Source organism: Pan troglodytes, chromosome 4 (genome assembly GCF_028858775.2).
Source record: "Pan troglodytes isolate AG18354 chromosome 4, NHGRI_mPanTro3-v2.0_pri, whole genome shotgun sequence".
Taxonomy (NCBI): domain Eukaryota; kingdom Metazoa; phylum Chordata; class Mammalia; order Primates; family Hominidae; genus Pan; species Pan troglodytes.
In genome coordinates this window covers 85,379,664-85,398,501 of record NC_072402.2, presented here as the reverse complement: position 1 = coordinate 85,398,501, position 18,838 = coordinate 85,379,664, and the positions used below count along the sequence as shown (strand labels likewise).

General features: G+C 36.1%; 1 long non-coding RNA gene across 1 annotated transcript in view; it reads right to left on the bottom strand.

Moving 5' to 3' along the window:
• LOC129143988 (uncharacterized) overlaps positions 1-13,941 on the bottom strand; it is a 29,236-nt gene extending 15,295 nt beyond the window's left edge. The window contains exons 1-2 of the long non-coding RNA XR_008548028.2: positions 13,680-13,941; positions 1,662-1,762 (exon numbers count right to left, since the gene is read on the bottom strand). This is a non-coding gene — a long non-coding RNA (uncharacterized LOC129143988). The remainder of the gene's footprint in view (positions 1-1,661; positions 1,763-13,679) is intronic.
• Positions 13,942-18,838: the final 4,897 nt, after the last annotated feature.

Here is an 18,838-nt window from a genome sequence, read left to right as displayed (position 1 = left end):
ATGATTCAGAAGGATACTTGATATAATTTCAATTTTTTGAATTTTTAAGACTTTTTGTGGCCTAATGTATGGTCTATTTTTGAGAATGGTCCATGTGCTGAGGAAAATAACATGTATTGAATGTTCTATAAATACCTGTTAGTTCCATTTGGTCTACAGTACAGACTAAATTTGATGTTTCTTTGTTGATTTTCAGTCTGGATGATCTAACCAATGTTGAAAGTATGGTTTTGAAGTCTCCAGCTATTATTTTATTGGAGTCTATCTCTCTCTTTACCTCCAATAACATTTGCTTCTATTCAGCCATTTTCCTCCAGCTCCCTCTGTGTTTATTTATTTATTTATTTTGCTGGCAAATTGCTACTCTGTCCATCATGGAAAGTATCCTACATAGCTTATTTGCAATCTGAACCTTCTACAAAAACTGTCCTATGAGAGGCTAGGTGTTGGCCAGTATTTTCAGGCAGTTGGACATTTGGGAATAGCAGGATCTTGGCCAATCCATGCATAACTTCCATTTCTGTCACTATGACAAATTTTCCTGTAGACTCTTTGATCAAGAGTATTGTGGCAAGGTAAAGAGTTTGGGTTGCATCTATATGTCTTTGAAATAGTTTTGTTTTTGTTTTAACTTTTATTTTAAGTTCAGGGATCCATGTGCAGATTTGTTATGTAGGTAGACCCCACGATGGGGTTTTGTTGTACCAATTATTTCATCACCCAGCTATTGAGTTTTGTTTTTAACCTATTTTTGGAATTAGCAAATCTTTTCCTGTGAAGAGCCAGAAAATAAATATTTAAGACTTTGCTGTCTATGTGATTTCTATTACAACTACTCATCTCTGTGGTTCCAAGTACAAAAGCAGCCACAGAGAATACACAAATGAATAAATGTGGCTGCATTTCAATAAAACTTAATTTATGCAAACAAGGTAGCAGATTTAATTTATAGGCATAGTTTGCCATCCCCTGGCTACTTGATTATCAGTCATTTCTTAATTAATCTGTAAGCTAGGCTTCTGTTAATTGGCAATAAAGCCAGTGTCAGTGTGTAGCACATGAGTCTGATCCAGTTGTGTGCTGGATCTAGCTTGCACTGGCTTCCACCATCCAATTATGTATATCTCTTCCTATCTCCAAGTATTGACCAAGTTAGGAGTATTATATTATGGAAATCCACAAATGCTCCTAATCAGGGCTACTTACTCCCTGTAGTTTGTGGAACACTGCCAGAATGCCACTGGTCTGAGACTTTGCTCATGCAGTTTAATAGTCTTCAAGCCTAGATTAAATTTTTGCCAACTCTATTTTACAATGTAAGGCTTCTCTATGTGTCCAGTTGATTGAATAAGTGAGGTTACATGCAATTTATAATGTCTTGTTTGATTTTTGCCTCTCCAGGCTTAGAAGTTTTCTGATTACATATATAAAGCAGAATCTTACTAGGCTGCTCATCCATTTGGTTCATAGAGACCACAACATCAAGCAGCTATCAGTCAGATCCCTGCTGATCAAAAAGCTATGAGAATAACTTTGGTTTGGTTCTATTACTTGCTATAATAATTAAGTTTCTCTGTCTTTGCTGTTTAAGCATAGAAACCTGTCTTCAATTCTAATCTCAATATTTCTGTGGAGATTAAGAACTCCATTTTCCTAGCTACCTGAGAGGCTGAAGGGGGAGGATCACTGGAACCCAGGAAGTCAAGATGTAGGAAGCTGCAACTGTGCTACTGTACTCCAGTCTAGGTGATGAAGTGAGACCCTGTCAAAAAAAAAAACAAAAAAACTCAACATTATCTTGCCTTCATTTACCTTCATCTGCCTCCACCACAATTTTGCTATTCCAGCAAAGTTGGTGACTACCTCTCCAATGAGTTACCTGACAAAGGGTAAGGAATGTAACCACCGGGTCCTTCAGGGGCCATGTTAGGAGGCAGCAAGAAACACAATAGATCAGTTTCAAAAATTTCCTCACTGTAAGCCTTTTAGTTTATTTCTGTATTAAAAAACAGTAATTCAAGCATCCAACCTCCTTTACTCCAGGCAACAGTGAATCTAGGCATGGAATTAGGGAACTAGCAGATCATAAATGGCACTCTTAGTTAATTGTTCTAATATAACTTTTAGAGGTTTCCCTTTCTGTACCACTCTGGTACCAGTTATCCTATGAGTTAGAGTTCTGGTGAAAAAGAGTAGCACATATAAAAAGTAATTGAGAATTGTTTAAGAAAGAAGCCATTTTAAAATGAGTAGGTAGCATGAAAACTGCAAGTAATAGGGGATCTCAGGGACAACAATAGTAAGAGCTTCTCTACCCTAGACCTCAGAGAGTAGGAAAGAACGTTTTTTAGGATAGGGCTTGCCCATCAAGTTGTCATCTTTGGTAAAGAGACACAGCAAACGTGGAGTGATCTGACAGGGAGTGTGTCAGAGGAATCAGCTTCCCAACCTAGTTAAAGCCAATTAATAGACACAGTGTCAGGGAGACTGTTGAGGCTGCCCATTAAAGTCAGTGCTCTCGGCCACAGAACTGACTTGAGAATAGTCAAGAGTGAATCTAAAAAGGTTATAAGAAAACATATAGCATATATATAGTGTGAAAGCATAAGAGTTGTTCTAAGAAAACTATCAATTCAAAGATGAGGCAGGATAAAAATAGCATCAAAAAAGCCAAAGGAAAAATTTCAAAGGTGAATGATTTGGTCAATAATATCATTAACACTAACTACAGTAAGTATAACAACTTTAATTAAATATTACAAATTTAATGTTACCCAGAAACTGGAAACATTTCAGTATTTTTTAAAACATCTGTATGTAGCATTGATCATTTTTCTTAACATGGGGAATATGTGTGATATCTCTAAAGTTACACAGAAAGTAGGTTAAAGGCTATTTTGTGTCAAAGTCACCCCTCAAATACTTGACTCTAAATAACTAATTCAAATGCAGTGGAGTAGTTGAGAAGGGAAAGATAGAAAATATTGTTGGATTTGCCAAAGTTGCTGATTGGTTATTAGAGATTCCTGGTATTAAAACGATGGGTTCTATAAGAGACAAAATAGCAGTTCTATATCATACTTTCCCAGGAATTTGATTTTGATTTGATTTCATTTAAATAGGTAGAATTGTAAATAAGGGCTGACATTGTTGAGTCAGTGTCAGTGGTTGTATGCTTATATATTTAAGCATACAAACACACATACACATCTTTTAAACAGCATACTTATACATATTCAAAAATAAGCAGAATACAACATTTTACAAAAAAAGTTAAAAATGTAATTGAGTGAGGCGATTTATAGGCAACAAAATTTCAAATCATGTAGGAAAAGATTGGTTTCAGTTGCTTCCTGTAATTTTCTTGTTAAAAGAGAATTAGTATTATAATGAAATGATTTCGACTCCACTGAACATCTAGTTTTTAATATAAAATGTTAGTAAAACGTGTTAAATTTATACACACAGACACACACACATTTTAGACAAGAATATTAAAAAAGTTACACTTTTATCTTTTTCCTGCTTTATCTTTAAATCTTAGAACTTTTAGAAAATCATTCTGTATTACGATTGATAATGCTATATTTGCAATCAGCTTTTTTCTATCTTTGCTATTAACTTCTAAATTATTTGCATTTTTTTCTGTTTGAAATAAAAAAAATTAAATCAGTGGGCTATGCTATCTTTCTTTAGACCAAGAATCCCGAGGTTCATACATTTACAGAAGAGAGCTTTATTTTGTATAAAGGGTTATAGCCTGGAGGCTGGCCATCCCAAAGGTTGGCCAATAAACATGTGAAAAAATGCTCAATATCACTAACTATCAGGGAAATGCAAATCAAAACCACAATGTGATAACACCTTATTCCTGCAAGAATGACCATCATCAAAAAATCAAAAATAGGCAGGGCGCGGTGGCTGACGCCTGTAATCCCAACACTTTGGGAGGCCAAGGTGGGCAGATCATGAGGTCAGGAGATTGAGACCATCCTGGTTAACATGGTGAAACCCCGTCTCTACTAAAAACACAAAAAATTAGCCAGGCGTGATGGCATATGCCTGTAGTCCCAGCTACTTGGGAGGCTGAGGCACGAGAATCACTTGAACCCAGGAGACAGAGGTTGCAGTAAGCCAAGATTGTGCCACTGTACTCCATCCTGGGCAACAGAGCAAGACTCTGTCTCAAAATAAATAAATAAATAAATAAATAAATAATAATAGATGTTGGTAGATGTTGGCATTGGTATGGTGAGAAGGGAACACTTTTACACTGTGAGTGGGAATGTAAACTAGTATACCCCTATGGAAAACCATGTGGAAATTCCTTAAAGAACTAAAAGTAGATCTACCCAGCAATCCCACTACTGGGTATCTACCTGGATACCCAGAGGAAAATACACTATTATATGAAAAAACACTTGCACACGCATGTTTATAGCAGCACAATTCGCAATTGCAAAAATATGGAACCAGCCCAAATGCCCATCAATCAATGAGTGGATAAAGAAAATACTACACACACACACACACACACACACACACATATATAGATACATTATATATATACACATTAAATATAATGTATCTATATATATTTTATCTATATAATGTATCTACATTATATCTATCTATATAATGTATCTACATTATATCTATCTATATAATGTATCTACATTATATCTATCTATATAATGTATCTATCTATATATAATGTATCTATATATATAATGTATCTATCTATATATGTATATACACCATGGAATTGTACTCAGACATAAAAAGGAACAAAATAATGACATTTGCAGCAACCTGGATGGAATTGGAGACCATTATTCTAAGTGAAGTAACTCAGGAATGGAAAACCAAACATTGTATGTTCTCACTTATAAGTTGGAGCTGAGCTATGAGGAGGCAAATGAATAAGAATGATACAATGGACTTCGGGGACTTTGTAACCAAACACCACCTGCACACCAAAAACCTATTGAAATAAATACAAAATTAAAAATTAAAAAAATAATTCCCCCAAGCATTGGCAAGCAAATATTTACATGTAAAAAAAAATGATAGTTCTGAAACCACATGCAATTCTGATTCGATGTGAGACTTACCTTTCCACATCAAGGTAGTGAATTAAGAAAATAATGACTCTCTGCCAGTGATTGCTCATTATCTGTCAGGGAATGCTCTAAATAATATATAGTACAGAATTTTGCCACCCTATCACGCTTCTGAGAATGTTCAAGTAAGATGACACCCATTTTACAGATGAAGTACAGTATGAGATGGTTAAATAACCTGCCAAAATACTCAGCTCAAAATTGCTTGCGGCCTGGCCATCAATATTCAGAGCCTACCCATTGAGCACCACGCTTTACTAACTTCTACAGTTGCCACTATCATTTACAAATCCAAGATCCTTAAAATAAGCTGCATATTTAAATCTCATGTTACCATTTACACGTAATGGAATAATGGAGAATCAAGAAACCATAGGCTTTTCGTCTCGTCTGATACGAGGAGACCTCACACACTGTGTCTGTAGCATGCAATGCATGTGTTTCAAAGTCCTTGACAAGAGTTCCACAATTTAGAATATTATTTGAAATAAAATAAAGTGAAAAAGTCAGTTTGATACTTAAACTTCATGAAAATGAGATACGTGTTCTTTTTCTTAGCTGTCATTTCCCTACCCTCTCATCTTAACTCTGTTAAATCCACAAATGCTTTTTACATAACTTCAGGGGAAACACAGCTGTAGAAAATCAAGAAAAAGAATATTTAATCTAGACATTACTAGATTTTTATTTATTGCTATAAACTGAATTTTGCCTTTCATTTTAGACCTAGATATCATGACTTATTCCTATTATAAGAGAAAATTAAGTTTCTGCAGATGATTCCCTACATTTAAAAATGTTTAAAAAAAGTGATATTCTTTCCATTTAATCAAAATGTACTGTGATTTGTGAAAGACTCAAACACTACACAGGAGAGAATATCACATTACTAAAATATTTGTAGATGATATTTTCAAATATGTTCTTTAATCTAAATCAATACAACATTTGACTTCACAGTGTTTTTTAATTATAATTTTATAGCATTTTATGATTCAAAAAATGATAATAAAGACAAGTTTGACTTCAATATTAATTTTTCATTGTGTTCTGGTGAGCAAAGTAATCCATTAGGAATATATGGAAGTTTTCACAAAATGAGTAAGAAAATACTGTATCTCACATTAGTTTAAGTTGTTGAAGATAAGAAAATATTGTTATTGAAGAAAACTACCAAATGCATTCCCTAAATATGAAAAAAGTGTATAAAAGATATACTAGATGCATTACAAATGTGACTCAGAATCTCCCAACGATAAAAACCCATCTTGCATCAAATGGCAATACCAACATGTATCTTCTTAGGTGTAAAATGATTTCTCTTGCCAAGTATAGTTTTCATCTGTCTAGCAGTTAGTTTGATGAAGAGTTTATAAAGTAAAAATATGCCAAAATCGAGACTGTTATGTATTAATTACATTCAAATTTTCCATTTTTTCCTTAAGCATGAGAAACATTTTGTTCAGATTTAAAAATGAAAAACAAGGACATCTATAATGACTTCTGGTGTCTCTTGAATATTCATATTTGGGTCATTATCTTTCCAAGGTCAGAAGAAACGTTGATTGAATTGCATGCTTCCTAATGGGCATATTACTTTAGGCATCAACGACTGACAAACAATTCTAAATTGAATTTATGCCTAACAGATAAATAGCACATGAAACGATCATTTATTGTTGTTACTTTTGCTCCGAATTCTGCTATTGTAGTTTAGTTTATAAGGTAGTTAACTCCTCGTGGACAACACCACCATTATTTTATATTAAATGCTTCTTTCCTATCCTGTGAGATACAATTGTGTTAACTAAGTAAAAATTATTTATGCATAAAAATGTCAAAAACAGTTATTTTTGACAGTTATCCATCAAATTATAGAGGCTAATACGCTGCATAATTCTACTTTACAAGAACTTCATCTTGGCTGTATTGGTGTGTTAACAAAATCATATTTTTCCCTTCTAATTTTTGTAGCAATGACATATTAAATATGGATTTTAATATAATATTTTTAGCAGGCATATTTCATATTGTTTAAAATCATTTATGCAAGATGTAAAGCAAAAACCAAATAAACCTCCAAGCCATAATTAGTACTACAGTCTAGCTTATTTTAATTATATTGAAAAAGTATTTGAAACTAATATAAAACAGTTTTAACTAACCTGTTAATGTTATTATTCTCAATTTATCAACTAAGTATGGCAATTATCATTTCCACTTTACTTTCTTTTCCTCACCAGCCTATTCATGTAAAATGTTTTGAATGCACATTGCCAAATGTATATGGATGCATGTTATACATATGTAAAGGTATGTTTCCACATGGGTGAAATTAATTCACATCCTTGATAGCTGGATCTAACAGAACTGACACAAATATTAATTAATGGTCATTTAAACCAATTTATAGCATTAACCTCTGGCATTATAAGTTATAAATATTATCTTAGACTTTTCAAAAATTGATTTGATTTTTTATATTTAAGCAGTCTTATTTAGGTTAACCAGTCTAATTCAGTTGATATTTACATAATACTAGACTTTTTTTTGTTTTTCTGGAGACAGGGTCTCCCTCTGTTGCCCAGGCTGGAGTGTAATGGCACGATCTTAGCTCCTTGCAACCTCCGCCTTCTGGGTTCAAGGAATTCCCCTGCCTCAGCCTCCCGAGTAGCTGGGACAAGAGGCATGCACCACCACACCTGGCCAATTTTTTCTATTTTAGTAGAGACGAAGTTTCACCATGTTGCCCAGGGTGGTCTCAAACTCCTGAGCTCAGGCAATCTGCCCGCCTTGGCCTCCCAAAGTGCTAGGATTACAGGCGTGCGCCACCATGTCCGGCCATAATACTAGACTTATAATCAAACAATAAAGACATTATAATAAATAATAATTTTACATAAGATTAGTATAGTAAAAGGAGGAATGTGGCAATTAAATACATTCCAAATAGCTATTACTGAAAAGTCAAAAAATATTTTTTAAAATGCTGGCAAGGTTGCACAGAAAAAGAAACACTTATATACTGTTGGTGGGAGTGTAAATTAGTTCAAACATTGTGGAATAAATTATGGCAATTCCTCAAAGACCCAAAGACAGAAATACTATTCTACCCAGCAGTCCCATTACTAGGTATATACCCAAAGGAACAGAAATCATTCTACTATAAAGACACATGCATGGGTATGTTTCTTGCAGCACTATTCACACTAGCCAAGACATGGAGTCAACCTAAATGCATATCAATAATAATAGGCTGGATAAATAAAATTTGTATGGAATATTATGCAGCCATAAAAAGAACAAGATCATGTCCTCTGTATGGACATGCATGGAGCTGGAGGCCATTATTCTTCCCAAACTAATGCAAGAACAGAAAACCAAATACCACATGTTCTCACTTATAAGTGAGAGCTAAATAATGAGAACACATGGACACATAGAAGGAACTGGGCCTACTGGAGGGTAGAGAGTGGCAAGAGGGAGAGGATCAGGAAAAATAACAAATGAGTACTCTGCTTAATACATGGGTGATGAAGTAATATGTACAACAAAGCCCATGACACAAGTTTACCTGTGTAACAAGTCTGCGCATGTACTGCTGAAGTTAAAAGTTAAAAAAATACATTCTGAAATAATAAAACATTTCAAAATTGTATTGTTTATATTCCCACTATTGTCAATTAGTACATGTGCTGATACAAAAATAAATCTATTTCTTTTAAGAATATAATTCAGGCCGGGCGTGGTGGCTCATGCCTGTAATCCCAGCACTTTGGGAGGCCGAGACGGACAGATCACGAGGTCCGGAGATTGAGACCATCCTGGCTAACACGGTAGAACACGTCTCTACTAAAAATACAAAAAAAAAAAAAAAAGCCAGGCGTGGCGGCGGGCGCCTGTAGCCCCAGCTACTCGGGAGGCTGAGGCAGGAGAATGGCGTGAACCCAGGAGGCAGAGCTTGCAGTGAGCCGAGATCGCGCCACTGCACTCCAGCCTGGGCGACAGAGCGAGACCCCATCTCAAAAAAAAAAAAAAAAAAAAAAAAGTAATTCACAGTAGGGGCCAGTAATGTAATCATTTACTTGATGCCTATTCTAAGACAGTAAAATAAAAGCTTAATTTTCCATTATTTTACAATCTTTACAATAATTTTTCAAGTCGGAAGTTATCATTTCTTTTTACATGAACAGATAATTAACCTGGCGAAGGTCACAGAGCTACTTGGTTGCTTAGTGCATACTCTGAGTCTAAATTTTAAGGTATTTCTATTACACCCTAACATCTCTCCATTGAACTTTGAAACATAAATAGAAATTTTATGTCTTTATGCAATATTTATTAGAATAAAAATCATAGTCTATTTTATATATATGTATATATATGTGTGTGTATATATATATATAGTCTGCCCAAACTGAATTGTGAACTCCATTAAAGCAAGGATGTTGTCCATTTTACCTTTTATCTCCTATAATTTTTTTGAAAGGTGACATGGGAACAATAAAAAAGGGTATTCATTTAAGAATCAAATCGTCATGGTTCAAGTTCTAACGCCTCATTTAATGGGGGAAACTTGACTAATCATCTGTTTCCTTATCTATAAGTCGCAGAAAATAATAATAACCTCATAATATTGTTATGTGTAGTCAACTACAATAGTATATGAAAGCCTGGTGCAGCCAAGGTATTCAACATCCTCTTCGTTAATATCCATCCCCAAGGTTACGTAAGGGAAAGCTCACAGTGCACTTTCTTGGTCCAGTTCTCTAACTCTGGGTCACTTCAGCCACCACAAGGGCAATCCATCTAATGCAGTATTCCATGTCGTTTTACTGAAATTCACGCATTTCCATTCGACCATTTTATGATGACGCAAAACATTTATTCCGATAACCATTAAATTCAATAGATATAACTATGGATGTAATTGGGTACATATGAATATAAATATTATGTCACAGAAACCTCACACCTTTGTGCCTTCTCTCATTTGGCGCATTTCATCTATCTCATCCAATTTCTGTTTCTGGGAGATGATCAGCCAGTTTGCCAGTCTCACTTACGATAATTACGTTTCCCTCTATCCAAATTTTTCCCAGTGGCATTCCAGCCAGTCTCTTTATTGCAACAAACTTACCCCACCTGCTTTTCCACGTTTTTGGTGCAATTCCAATTATATAGCTACCTCTTTTTCTTTATCTAAGAGGCAAAAACTTATTAAAGCAAATCACTCACTCGGATTGATTCTGTTATAAATTCATGATATCTAGCACCAATAAAAATCTAAAAGCCAACTAGCACATCTTTTACCCATCTTTGTTAAGTGTCACATGCTCCTCACTGGTTATCAGACATCTCCTTTTACCGTAAACCTCTCCTACCTAATATTCTGCTTTCAGCAGCCAACTCTCCATTCTACCTTAAAACAAAAATAGAAGCCATATAAAAGTGTAACAAACACTCACACACGTACACATTATGGTACTACTAACCTACCTGCTTACCAACATACATGTCTATGTTCATGTTCTTTTCAAATGTACTATTTTCACAAGAAAATAGGTGGCTCTTCAGTCAATTCCAAGTAACTATTAATTAGATTTTGTTTCTACTTGCTTATATGAAAAGCTTCTCCTTTAATGATCCCCTCAATTTCCCTCTCTTTGTTTTATGTTCAGCCTCTATCATCTCTATGGGCTCTTTCTAATCATGTTTTACACGTGCACAGTTCACTTCTCTTTTGTAAAACCGATGAACGGAAATCAAAATACCTCTCCTTCGATCTCATGTTTTCCTCCAGCCACTGCATATTCTCTCATCTTCATCCCACTCCAATTTTTTAAAATGCCTGCATATCTGCTTCTTTATTTTCTTCCCATTTACTTATTCTCAACTTATTATCTTACTTATTCTCAACTCGCTGCCATGTAAATGTGGCATTTTCATCATTACAGGCCATTAAAAGTGTGCGAATACACACACACACACACACACACAGAGAATGACCATTGGCAGTTATTTTAATGCACTTTTTTGGTATATGTAACACCCCATCTTTCAATGTGACATCATGCTCCCCTAGCTTTCCTATAACCTCCTAATTACTCCCAAGCAACATCAACATAATTTCAACCAGCTGGTTAAGGGAAGACTGTATAAAATTGTCCCTTGATAGCCTAAATACTGTTAAATTCTAACCTCCTTTAGTGACTCTCTCTTTGTCAATGCTCAGGTCTTAGAAAATGTTTTTTATGTGCTCACTTGAGGGCTTTTACAAATATACTCCTTAACCAGGAAAACACCTGTCATCACAAACACACTCCTCTGGCAGCTGTGTTACTCATAATAGTCTCCTTTAATTTGTTAGCTTGCCTTAATTGTTCCTCCTTATACTCCTACAGAAGTCTCTACTATCTAAGGTATGTGTGTATAACATCAAATGTGTGCCTACCTTGTCATTTGTCTACTCTCTGCCCCAGACTTTTAGCTATGTGACAGCAGATCATTCATTTACTCATTCACTCTTGCATTCAGCAGTCATTTAATGTCGCTAAGGTGAGTTTTGTATTTGTTTTCAAGATAGAACAATGAGAGAACCGTACTTAGTACTTGCTCTCCTGATTTATTAGATGAGATACATTCTGAGACAAATGAACACACAATTTTGATCTAATATCAGTTATTTTAAGGCTATAAAAGAAAAGTACAGTGTATATGTGTCCATCAAATAGTCTTCATTGTTGTAGAATATTATTTCAGGGATCTTCACAACCCAGAATTTCCAAGTTGATTTTAAAAACTCACTGTTTCAGCAAAAACAGCAAAATACATTTCACAATCATCGCATTTTAAATCTCTGCGTCTTAGCTTGTATATTTCCATTGTTAGAGGCTACTGAATGGGATATTTCCTGTTTTGCAAGTTTACTTATTCACTTCCAATTTGAAAACAAAGGCCGGTTAATATTGTATATTGCAGGATTAAAGAACTACTACATGTTAGGGCCAGTCACGTCTCACAGGATTTGCTAAGAGACATATAGAATGAAAAGACAGAAAAATAAATTTTTATTAGACAAAATACCATACTGTGTATACTCAGGCTAATAGTAGTTGGTAAGAAGAAATCAGAAAACCTTGGTAGATATAACTGCCAAGTTTGTATTTTGACAATCACTCTGAATTCTCACTCATAACCATGATTACCTATTTCTGAAAGTGATCTGCAGAAGAAGAAATATAAGCACGTAAAATACAGCAAATTAAATTACATACGAAAAAATTCCTCTTCAACCAAGCTTTTGTATATCTGTATTCCCTCCAGCCCTGACATTTAACACAGACTGTGGCATGAATAGTAGTTAAATACTCTGCTTCTCAGGAGAGAACTCGTAATGCTATTCTTGCTCCGTGTCAACTGGCCTGAAGGAATCACTGTGAAGTTAATATTCATGCTCCTTCTATGTTGACATATATTCTGAAGGGCTGAGAGGAGCCTGGGGTCAGAATCTAGGTAGTGAACTTCTTGAACTTTCTGTGCCACATCTCTTTGTATAGTTTTATGGTTCATCACCTGGCCTAACTGGAACCTTCTATACTAATCAAACGTTTTACTCAATACCTCCTATAGTGCGCATATTTTTTTCTAAGTCTTTTTCTTGTAATGAAAATGAAGCTTCTTTTTTCCTTTTTCCAAGTATCAGATATCTTACTAAAACCATATGAGACATCTCCACTCCTGTATAGTTTTCTAACCAATCCAATCCATATTAGCTATGATTTCTAAATTCTAGTGAAGTGTGTTTTCTTCAACATCCTCTCCTTTACCTAGAATGAATTTTAAGTGGACTATCAAGTCATGAATAAAATAATCTAGAAAAATATCACCTTTCCAGATGTACCTTAGAATTTGTAGTGTTTATGTCTAATATTGATATTATTTTATTATTGTCAATTATCATAATATCAAAGATGTAAATATGTACTAAGCAGTTTTAAGTGTTGATGACTTACTTTAAAGTCTTGGAATGTGCTAGGTTAGGACAATAAGTTCAATGTGAGTGTTTCTTAAAAGTGAATATGTAATAAAAAGATTTATGTGACCAATTTAAATAACCAAAACCTCCCAAGTATGAAGCATCAGAGGATTAACAAAATTAATATCTAAGAATTTCCCCCATCTTTGCTCAAGACACAACATCAGCTGTGACCAGTGTGAAATTAATTCTCATTTCTGACATCAAAAAGTAGTACATTTGACTATAAAGCTCTTTGGTAAAATGTCTTATTTGTTCTTGCAATCGGAGTTTTAGATCATTACAGGGATTTTTTGAAAATATCTAGCCATGTTTCTCAATACCAACTCCAGAAAATCAAACACAATATAACAAACACAAAAACAGCAAAGCAAGTAAACAATTCACAATAAAATAATTGGGCTCTAAAGCCAATCATTTATTATTAGTTCATTAGAAGATTAATTCTATCAGAGCCATGAGCTCTTTCTTTAAGAGAACTCCTAACTCTACTGCTAGCTGACTAGGTTTATGCTGACCTTAATGATACTGGCCAGGTCCAGGTTCATTCTGCTCATATGCAGTAAATCAATCACTGTGACATAGATTCTGCAAAAGAGAAAAGATTTACGCACTAGGTCACCAAGAGATGAGGTGGACGAACAGTTCACAGGACATATGTACAGAAAATGGCAACATTAGCATGATCTTGAGGGTGGAGTTTTTGACCCTCTGATATCAAAAGGCCACCTCTCAGGCACCCATGCAGACCCAGTTGAAGGGTCAGTGGTCTCAACCAGTTTGAACTAGACAGGAGCTGGCCAAGTTTCTGAAAAACAATGGAAGCAACCATCACCATGGTCACCTATGAATGTTACTTATTAAGTCACCAGTAAAGGTTAAGTTTTAGTGTTTAGTGGTAAGGCCTTCAGTTACTGCAACCCTCAGCTACAGAGAAAAACAACAACAACAACAAAAGCAGGTGACTGAAAGCAAGCAGAGCATGCAGACCTGACTTTATTAACCCCATGGTTTGACTAGGACAAAAGATTATCAAACAGGAGATATTTCTATTTGTATTTCTCCACTCCAATAATTCATCACTGCTTTAAGAGACAATATTTAAATTTAATGAACTCCATCTGTTTAGAAAGCCTTAAAACTATAACTTCTGATTAAGAAGTAAAGCATATTATTATATGGAAAAGGTTATTGACAATGTTTGTGATTTTTGTATATAGAATAACTCTATTTTCATATTTAACATTTCATTAGCCATGACTGATTCTCGGTTTATTTTGATAACAGAAGCCATGTAACAACTATGTAGAAAAACATTCTTTCACAAGCAGGGAAAATGGTGACTCTCTTGAGTTAACATTATTAAAGCTTAATTAAAACTTAATTAAAAACCAGCAATTCTCTTAAAAAAAGATTCAGACAGAGCCTAAGGTTATTCTTAAGCAGGCAAATATATATATTTAGATATATATTTAGATATATATTTAGATATAAAATTTAAAACTGAGAAGAAATAAGTTGAAAAGGCAAAGTTGAGATATAAACTAGAGATTGGAAGTATATTGAAATCTGTAATTTTATTGGATGGGCTGAAATTTAGCTTTATGCTGTGCTGCTTGCGGGGAAGAAAGCAAACTTTCTTGTCTAAACAATTATAATAAGAAGTGGACAAATACAAAAATATTACAAAAATAAAAATACTCATAAACAATACATTGAGTGATAATATTTAAAGTATCATTGACAACAATCTTCTGAAGTATGCAGTAGTTACTTTCATTGCTAATAGCATCACACCAAATACCTTTCAGAGGAAAAACATGTCTTGGAGGCATGTAATGTTTCTGTACAAGAGCTGGTGTACAGTTCAGTCAGCCTCCGTAAGTGTGTCTCTGCTGATCTGACATTGATCAGCAGCACACTTAGTGTGTCTGCAAATGGGGAATAATTATAAGTCACTTAATCATTCCTTCCTGAAAAGATTTTTCCCCCACCACTGAACTTGCAGCAACAGTCACTGCTATTTATTTTCAATCTAGTTCAAAATAATCTTATTTCACTGTTTATTATATGATCTCCAGAATATATTTCATATACATATATATATATGAAATAAGTCCTGGGTTTACTTATTAGAATTTGATTAATCAGCATTTACTTTAAAAATTGATCCCCAGAGCTTTTGTGCTGGTTGCACATATACTATATTATAACTGGAAGACACTTATATGTAGAGAAGATTATAGAATTGAAGTTGCTGAGAGTAAGATGATATAGTTCTGTGAAAGATGAGTTGTTTAACAGTTGCATACGCCTGTGAGTTAATCCTTCCACTACTCAAAAGAGCTCTCAGAATGTTGACTTTAATCTGCTTGAGCAAGCAAGCATTTAGCCATAAAAGCCACAAAGATTTCACTCCATATTTCAGAGCCTTGGTAATTTTATACTTAGTAAAAGGAAAAAAAAAAAGGTTAAGCTAATTTTCGATGTACGTGCTCTTTATTCAACATAAACTTTCAATATTACAGATTGTCTAAATAATGTGCATACATATTCTTCAACATACATCATTAATGAAATCTAGAGTAAGCAAATACATTGATATAAGTTATCCGAGCTGTTCATTTTAAGCAGACAAAGGTGAGGAAACTCCTACCAAAAAAAATAAATAAATAAACCAAATACTAAAAGTGTGATTTTTTGTTATGATTATACATGACGCTAATTTTCAATAAACCATTTAATTTTAGATTTACAGAAAAGTTGTGAAGATGGTGCAGAAATGTCCCATATACCTTTCACCCAGCTTCTCCTGTTGTTAGTGCCTTACATGATCATGGTGTGTCCGGAATTGGTGGGTTCTTGGTCTCACTGACTTTAAGAATGAAGCCGTGGACCTTTGCGGTAAGTGTTACAGCTCTTAAGGTGGCGCGTCTGGAGTCTGTCCCTTCTGATGTTCAGATGTGTTTGGAGTTTCTTCCTTCTGGTGGGTTCGTGGTCTCACTGGCTCAGGAGTGAAGCTGCAGACCTTTGCGGTGAGCGTTACAGCTCTTAAGACAGCGTGTCTGGAGTTGTTCGTTCCTCCCAGTGGGCTCGTGGTCTCGTTGGGCTCAGGAGTGAAGCTGCAGATCTTCGCGGTGGGTGTTACAGCTCATAAAAGCAGCGTGGACCCAAAGAGTGAGCAGTAGCAAGATTTATTGCAAAGAGCGAAATAACAAAGCTTCCACGGTGTGGAAGAGGACCCGAGCGGGTTGTCAAAGCTGGCTCTGGCAGCCTGCTTTTATTCTCTTATCTGGCCCCACCCACATCCTGCTGATTGGTAGAGCCCAGTGGCCTGTTTTGTTAGGGCGCTGATTGGTGCGTTTACAATCCCTGAGCTAGATACAAAGGTTCTCCATGTCCCCATCAGATTAGTTAGATACAGAGTTTCCACACACAGGTTCTCCAAGGCCCCACCAGAGCAGCTAGATACAGAGTATCGATTGGTGCACTCACAAACCTTGAGCTAAACACAGGTGCTGATTGGTGTGTTTACAAACCTTGAGCTAGATACAGAGTGCCGATTGGTGTATTTACAATCCTTGAGCTAGACATAAAGGTTCTCCACGTCCTCACCAGAGCAGCTAGATACAGAGTGTCGATTGGTGCACTCACAAACCTTGAGCTAAACACAGGGTGCTGATTGGTGTATTTACAATCCCTGAGGTAGATATAAAGACTCTCCACGTCCCCACCAGACTCAGGAGCCCAGCTGGCTTCACCTAGTGGATCCTGCACCGGGGCTGCAGGTGGAGCTGCCTGCCAGTCCCGTGCTGTGCGCTCGCATTCCTCAGCCTTTGGGTGGTCGATGGGACTGGGTGCCGTGGAGCAGGGGGTGGTGCTCGTCGGGGAGGCTCGGGCCACACAGGAGCCCACGGAGGGGGTGAGAGGCTCAGGCATGGCGGGCTGCAGGTCCCGAGCCCTGCCCAGTGGGAAGGCAGCCAAGGCCCAGCGAGAAATTGAGCACAGCGCCGGTGGGCCGGCACTACTGGGGGACCCAGTACACCCTCCGCAGCCACTGGCCCGGCTGCTAAGTCCCCCATTGCCCGGGGCCAGCAGGGCTGGCTGGCTGTTCCGAGTGTGGGGCCCACCAAGCCCACGCCCACCCGGAACTCCAGCTGGCCCGCAAGCGCCGCACACAGCCCCTGTTCCCGCTCGTGCCTCTCCCTCCACACCTCCCTGCAAGCTGAGGGCGTGGGCTCCGGCCTTGGTCAGCCCAGAAAGGGGCTCCCACAGTGCAGTGGGGGACTGAAGGGCTCCTCAAATGCCACCAAAGTGGGAGCCCAGGCAGGGGAGGTGCCGAGAGCAAGCGAGGGCTCTGAGGACTGCCAGCACGCTGTCACCTCTCAATGGTACACAACAAAGAAATCAACATTAATATGTTACTATTAATGGAAACCTATATGTTATTTGGGTTTTACTGTTTTCCCCACAAACTGGATGTATTATTCAATAAAAGAATGGTTACAAACTTTAGTGGAGTAATGAAAACCTTGTTAAAGCATAGGATAAATTACTATTTCTAAACACTTTATGAAGAAGATCATGTTGAGAATCAGATTGCACATTCATTGTTTTCTTTTAATACCTATGGACATTTATTCAATGTAGATTTTATTATTTGCTGTGAGGAGAGTCTATGTTAGGTCCCAGTGAAAAAGGGGCCAGAGGATTACAAAAATCAGGGCAGTTGAACTTGCTACCTGGATTTGGGAAATACAAATCTCCGAGTAATTAACTGAACCTCTACAATGTAATTCTCCAGGTTCAATTATCAAGTAATTTTATCCTAGGATCAGTGATCATTTCCAGAATAACTGTTCTAACCTCAGGACTTTATAGGAAATATGTTTTTCAACGTATGCTAAAAAATTATATGTTTGAAATGTCATGAGGCTTTAGGTCAAGTTAGATGTTTTACTAAATTTTTGATAAACCTGATACTACAAAAGTAGGCTCTGTAATTATTTATGTAAGATTTGTTGTAATTTTTATGGAAGTATTGCTGTTGTGTTATCTACAACTAACTGCTTGCAAATACAGAACTAACCTCAGCTAAAATGGCTCAAAATGGAAGGTGGAATTTTAAATAGTCCTGTGCCAACCACAGATAATCTAATATGTAGATTTTAAAAACTCTTCTTCTTACCTGTTTGGTGCACTTATAAGCAAAGACAGACTCAACACCCACAGTCAAAACAAAGGAAGCAATTGCTCTTTATTCTGAATTTAGAATTATCATTCTAAAGTGGGTCAGAAGCCCTGAATGGTTATTGATAAAATAAACATGGCTAAGAAGCAAATGGTTAGGTTAGACAATATATTAATATTAATAAATTTTAATATAATATAAATTTTTTTTCATTAAGTGTACAAGTTTATTGAAATGTAATAAAGAAGAATCTTTATTTTTGTCTTTATACTGACTCTTCAAATTTTTTTCAAGAGGAAATAATACTTTACTGCTTCCTAATGAAAAATGTGTACATTATCATGAAATTTCTTATTACTCTCAGGTAGTCACGTCTTGTGGTGGCATTAAGGTGCAACCCCACAGTATCAATTTGGTAATTGGATGTGTCCAATCCCATAAATAAGACATCAATTTGCATTTAAAAATTACTCCCCTCATTTCCCA